We start from the raw sequence: 6,459 nt of genomic DNA on the forward strand, positions 1-6,459 counted from the left end.
TAAATACGTAACGGCGGTACATGTATTCCGTTACTCCCCAACACTGTACATGTGCCGGAGAGCTTCTGGGGGTGGTGAATGTTCTTTATTCAACTGTGTTTCAAACAGTTCTAAGACTTTTCCTTAGCTTTGCTCTTTTTTTATTATTATTAAAATGTAAAAGTTGTTGTCTCTCTAACCAAGTGTCAGAACAGGTATGGACATAAAGTATACTGGATTTTCCATTGTGGATTGTCTCCATGATACTTGGTACTTGAGGTTGACAGCTCAGTAGAATATAGAATCTAACATCTAGAATGTCAAAAAAGCAGTAAAGAAGGTTGTTGAAGGTAAAATGTGTGAATAATATAATCTAAGGATGAGCTCTGTAATTTTTTTTTATCTGAATATTTTGTGGTTCTCCCCGTGAGTTAGAAACTTTTACAAAGCATACTTTGAAGGACACACAAAAATTCTAAAACCTTAAGTGCAAAAATAGCAATACACCTTTTCAGTGCATGAGCTAGTTACAGTGTATATATGTACAATCATGTGAAAGTTTTCATTGGACTTTGTGCGAACATCTTGCAAAGACTGCATTGTAATAAACAAAATAACTCTCTGGGAATTCCTTAAGAGGCTTCTTGAACATTCACTAAAACATTACTTTTCCAAAGTTCCACCTGAACAAAGCGCAAGTCTTCAGAAACAATATCTTTTGGACAAATAAGACCAAAAGTGTGGATGTTTTGCCATAATGCAAAGCACAAACACCTAAAGGCAACTGTCAAGCATGGTGGTGGAAGGGTGATGATTTCGGCTTGTTCTGAATCTAGTGTCTAACAGACAGTTAAAGCTTATTTAAACTGTGTCATGCAACAGAACAATGATTCCCAAGCAAAGCATCAAATCTACAACACAATGGGTGAAAAAGAAAAGAATGAAGGTAGTGCAATGGTCTAGTCAAAGTTTGGACGTCAACCTGATAAAAATGCTTTGACGGGACTTTAAGAGAGCTGTACATAAAAGAATGCCCGCAAATCTCAATATTCTGAAGCAATGTAAGAGACTGATAAAATCATACAGAGACTGTTACTTCAGGTTATTGCTTCTCAAGGTGGCTCTAAGAACTATTGAATCTTTCTGGAAGCTTTCTGTTTTACAGATCTGTAGCATTGGATATGTTTTTAACTGGGGAAGAAGAAGGGAGTATTGGAATGGAGACTACAGTAGACATCAGAGTGCAGTGAATTTCTGGTTTTCCAAACATGTATATCTTAAACATAGAAAGCAAAATAGCAGGAGAGAAAAAATGAGCTGACAAAGGGATTGAATGAGGTTCTCAGTAGTCAAGTAGGTTCTCAATCATCCACGTCATGGAAATTTAAGGAGCTTGGAAAGAAAAGTTAGCCATAGTGGGAGTTGTCCCACTATTGATCATCTGCCTCATGTACCTCATGATCAATAGTGGTTTGGCTCATCACATAAGATCACATAAGGGACAGCTCCCACTAAGGCTTAAGTACCTGGGACTCTCCACCATTTGGTCTTAGAATGGAAGAAGCTTCTCGGACGAGAGGTGAAACGTCTTCCAGAAACTTAAAGAAGTCCAGTCGCTTTTCTTTCCAAGCTCCTTCAATAACACAAAAATAGAGCCTGCATCACAAAAACAAGAGTTCCATCTTGACACAAGACCAAAAGGCAAGGAGGGGATGTCCTAGTTATGCAATCCAAAGTCTGAGCCCCTGAAATATACTGTTATTACGCCTAAATGTGTGTTTGTCTGTAAAAACAGTCATCTGATGATGCTCCAACGTATGATTCCAATCTACTAATTTCAAAATGCAGCAAAGTGGGAGGCAACTGAAGAACCACAGCACCATCTGTTGGCTGTCAGCGGTAACAGAAGTTGACTGCAGCAACAGTGTTGGGTAAAGCACCATACCTACAAAAAACAAGAAACCCCTCCCCCAGTTGAGTAATAGTAAAGCTGCTCTTATTCTGTCTCATTTGAATAATCCTTTTATATCAGCTAAATGGGTTTATATACATTGTAGTTTTATGGTGAAATTAATAGTCCATAGCTTCATCTTGGACTCTAAGCCTTCAAATTAGGACTTAAAGTTGCCTCTAGTCTTATAGGATTAGAGACAAATTCAGAACACTGTACAAATACCTGCAGAGTGCAGCTCATTGTAACTTAATAACGTGGTGGGGACAGCTGTGTAATATTTTTAATCCTTTCTGAAAAGTTCTGCATGCGAATCAATTTCTCACATTTTTATTTTACTACCATAATGAATTTTGTTGTATTTAATACGCAGGTATATTGCCACAAGTGTCTCAATCTCAATTTGACTGCTCTCTCTACTGATATTGCTTGTATCCACATTTCCTCATTCATCCAGCTCTCTTCCAGCTCCTACCTCCAAACTTAAGTTCAATTCTCATTTTCTCGTTTCCTGTTTCTTGCTTCCCCCCTTTTAATCTTCATCATTACATCATTTATGTGGAGGCTTCGTGGTGTAGGGGTAAGCATATTTACCTTTCATGCAAAAGATTTTTGGTTTGAGACCAGAAGGTGATGCAAACCTAGTCTCAGAGGAAACAATCTAGTGTACTCCTAGTGCCGGTCCCGAGCCTGGTATAACATCTGTGTCAATTCAAATGTGTGCATCTATCTGCAGTGGTAAATCTCTTGGGAGTGTGGGGGTGGTGAGCAGTCTGAGGACGAGCACGTATACTGCACTGTGCAAAAATCCTGAGCCGCTCCTTTCTTTATATTTTTCTAGTAAAATAGGTGCAGTCATTTACTATAGTGTGCAAACATGGAAGTGTCATACATGAAGTACAAACAGCGTTTGTACAATTCTAACAAACTTGAAAGTCAATATTTGCTATGACCACCTTGATTCTTTAACACAGCCCGAACTCTTTCAGCCTGACAAGCTTTCAGGTCATTTAAAAGAGCTTACAAAGAAAAGCATCTGGACTTCTTTAAGTACTTCCAGATGCTTTTCCAGACGCTTTTCTTTGTAAGCTCCTTTGACTACAATGACCTGGATGACTGAGAACCTTCACAGACATATTTCAGGTCATTTGTTAGGTACTGTAGTCTTAAGGAATAGCTCTCCAGGCATTTGAAGCTCGTCTTTGGATGCCCTCTGTTCTGTTCTTACACTTGAATCATGTTGAATTCCAAGCTCCAGGAAAGCCAGTCCATGACTGATAGTGTTCCATTGTGTGCTAATCTATCCAGGTAAGCTTTGACTGCACTGGCAGTGTGTATGTTAAATCTAACATACAGTGTCATGAGGAACAAATGAAACTGTTGTTAATCAGATCCTTTGCTAATCAAAGGGTATTGCCACTGATTTTTAGTTCTAGTGTAATTTGGCATACCTCATTCTTTTCTTCCCAATTCCCTTTTTTAACAACAACTTCTTTACAGCCACCTGATGAGGACCATTTATGATAAGACTTTAACAAACAGTAAATAGATCAACAGAAGAACCAGATGCATCTCGCATGTCTTGTGTCAGGTCTTTGCTTCATTTTTTCGTATTTCTTAAAGACATTATTTTTTACATACGCTGTTCATCTGCTGTAGGTAGTGTTGTAGGCTTGCCATGTCTTCTTTTATTCTCCACCTGTCCAGATTCTTCAAATTTTGCTTTCAGCAACCCCAAGTTAGATGTTGGCTTTTCAGAAAATACCTTCCTCAAATTTTACAGATGCCTTCATGTTGAAGCGCCTTGAGGCGACTTTTGTTGTGATTTGGCGCTATATAAATAAAATTGAATTGAATTGAATTGAATGTTGAAGCACAGTGTACTCCTGTATTTCTACACATGTTGAATTCATAAAAGAGGAAGTCTGACTCAGTTTCTTCCACTTAAGCTTGTGGAGCCACAGTCCAAATGCAAACAAGCACATTCACATTGTTCAGACGGAAGTGCAGTTTTGACATTTTGATTAATAGCAGGATTTGTTCGAAGCGTCATGAGACATTTCTTTCCTGCCCAGTTTGGCAAAAAAAAGTTTTATTTGACGATGAGGCTCCTACAAGGCTGACACACGTGCGCTCAGCCACACTGGCTGATTGCAGAGGGAGTGACTCATTCCCTCGCTGGCCAGTTACAGCATGAGCACGGTAATGTGCTGGAATTATTGATCAGACAAAAGGACCCGACAGCCCTGGCTGGACTGAAACAAAAAAGAAATCAATGGTTATTTTACCCACTGGACCACACACAAAAGCACTCACACTAATACTTACATTTCTCACAATACAGAACCTTTATCCACCTGCTGCACTTCATCAGCATTCATGCTCACAGATACACGTATTTGACTCAGTAAAGACAAAAGTGCAGCAGGTGTTCAGCTTCGAAATGAGGCAAATATTCTAGTTTTAGAATGTGCTTTAGAAAGAATGAAAATCCCCATTGACAGATCACAATAAATACTTATTCAAGATCTCCAGATACACACAAAGGTCTTTGGAAAGCAATTGAGAGGATTTAGGTTATTATTCAGTTCATTTAGTTTATAAAAGGCCCCTCTGCTTTTAGCTTTTCTGCTTCACTGCTCTCTGCACTGTTATTCCACCATCCAGTTCCCACTTCCTCTGCAGCTTAACTATGAAAAAGTGTTTCTCCTTTCCAGTTTCTGATATGTACCAAATTAAAATGAAAGGCTCCTCTTTGTTTCCTCTGCTCACCGTAGTAAATATAGATAAGAAGTAAATCATTTCTTAGATTTAACAATCTTTTTTTTTTCTTTTCCCATCATCTACTCTTCCGTTATTGCATTCTGTTTCACGATCTTCCAGCGCTCCACACACCGAATGTGTTATCTTCTGAATGGGTTTAGGCTGTATCCATCTAGTTTTGTTCTTGAGGCTTATTCTCTTGTCCCTCTGTTTTCTTCTTATTTCTGCTCCTTTTCTCAAGATTAATTAAACAACAAAAGCACACAAACAGATGATATATACACACATACAGTGCTTTAAACATGACTAGACCACTACCTAATGTAAGGCTTATGCCACCAACTGGTTTAAATAAACAGTACTGGTAATTGCCAAAATCATTTTTTATGTCTCTGTAATAATCCAGCAGTATCCATACAAGCTCTTTAATCATATTTTAATCCTAAAATATAACTGTTGTGATCAATTAATTTTCACATGTACTATTTTAAATAAAACAAAATAGTGAAGCACAGTATTATTTTTTTATTAGGATGGGAAGTTAAAGTTATTTACTGTTTTCTTGTTTTTATTGTCAATTCTGTCATCAGTTTGTTAATCCCAGTAGATACAGTGTCCGTATTGCATGTAAATGCTTTCAAAGATGACATGACATATAAACAATAATGTGTAACACTATAAATCTAACATACAAATAACCACAGACATATATGGGCATGGAGGTTTGAATGTAAACACACCATACAGTTACACACGCACACACAGAAACACCCGGGTGATGAATGCAGCCTGATAATTGGCAGTAGGTATCAATCGACCTATTCTAGCTAGGAGTGTATTGAATTTCTGTCGTTCCCTTATTAAGAAGGGGATTGAAGCCAGCAAAGATATCAAGGCTGAGACAGATTCTCTGATGGTCTCTGCCACTTAATAGGAGCTTTACTCCCCACCCTTTCTCTTTAAATGATTTTTCTTCTTCTGAGAGAGTAGGCAGGTCTAAGGACCAAGGCTGAGATGGGAACAGAATCGAGGTTATTAAAATCTTCTTTGCACATTTTAGAAGTGTTTACAAGTACATGTTTAAGCTCATTTTGCTTTGTCTGAAAACCAAAATGATTGTAACAGCATTATTGTGGGATTATGTTTTTCCACCTAATAAAAAAGTAAATCTCTGAAAGTGGTTGGGTTTAAGTTCCAATTAAATGGAGAGTTTGGGATTTATTTATTTATTTATAACATTTTTACATTACATTACGTAGAATAGCAATACAAGGTGTTGTTTTCTTAAGAAATACACACAATAGCAGTGCATATGTATTTATATATCTGCATGACCCACACAGCAAGTGATAATCCTTTCTGACCCAAATGTCACATGGTCACAAGTCTGCAGCTTGATAGGGTAATGCCTTCCTTTTGTCCTTGTGGTGTAAGTACACACACCAACACCCACTCACAAACACATATGAACAATTTGGTTGGTGTTCTTTCAAATGTCAAAGAAATCTACGTTATATCAGGACAACCATTACCGAATACCAATACTTTCAACCCTCAAAGGCTTATGGAGAGGTGAGCATTGTGTCAAATCCTGAACACATTTTAATGACCCCTATATCACCTTTTTAAGGGGCGATCGTGGCTCAAGAGTTGGGAGTTCACCTTGTAATCGGAAGGTTGCCGGTTCGAGCCCCGGCTCGGACAGTCTCGGTCGTTGTGTCCTTGGGCAAGACACTTCACCCGTTGCCTACTGGTGGTGGTCAGAG

This window comes from Pundamilia nyererei, unplaced genomic scaffold (genome assembly GCF_000239375.1).
Source record: "Pundamilia nyererei isolate P.nyererei 1_Seehausen unplaced genomic scaffold, PunNye1.0 scaffold00014, whole genome shotgun sequence".
NCBI lineage: Eukaryota > Metazoa > Chordata > Actinopteri > Cichliformes > Cichlidae > Pundamilia > Pundamilia nyererei.